Genomic DNA, 457 nt, shown 5'->3' with positions numbered 1-457 from the left:
AGCAAAGAGTGAAGAGGCCAAGAACATTCGGCAAGGCCAGCGAGATCGAAACGATCACGGGAGGACGTTGGGTGCAACAGAAATTCGTAAAGCTTGCCTGGACCAGCTGCGCACCAATAAATCCGGGACACAAGAGACTAAACATCGAGAAATCGTCTCGGCGAGGAAGAACAGCAAGACCTCAATTCAGAACTTTTTTCCCACCGCCAATAAGACAACAGCCAAGAACGATCATTTGCCCAGTTCACAACCCGTGGTGATTGGCATTCTTCGAGGGAATTAAGTATCGAGTCTCGTAACAGATTGGCTCAAACAGCACAGCCTGAACGTCATTGACGTTTCCGAAAACGGCAATTTCCTTTTTGGTGCTCTCTTTGTGGCAGTAAGCGGATTCTCGGGCCCCGGCAAGAAAGAGTATTTGGATGGCGTGGAAAAGGAAGCTCAAGTCCGGAAGGAA

This window comes from Plasmopara halstedii, assembly GCF_900000015.1.
Source record: "Plasmopara halstedii genome assembly, contig: Scaffold_1343, whole genome shotgun sequence".
NCBI classification, from domain to species: Eukaryota; Oomycota; class Peronosporomycetes; order Peronosporales; family Peronosporaceae; genus Plasmopara; species Plasmopara halstedii.
This window is presented reverse-complemented; position numbering follows the sequence as displayed.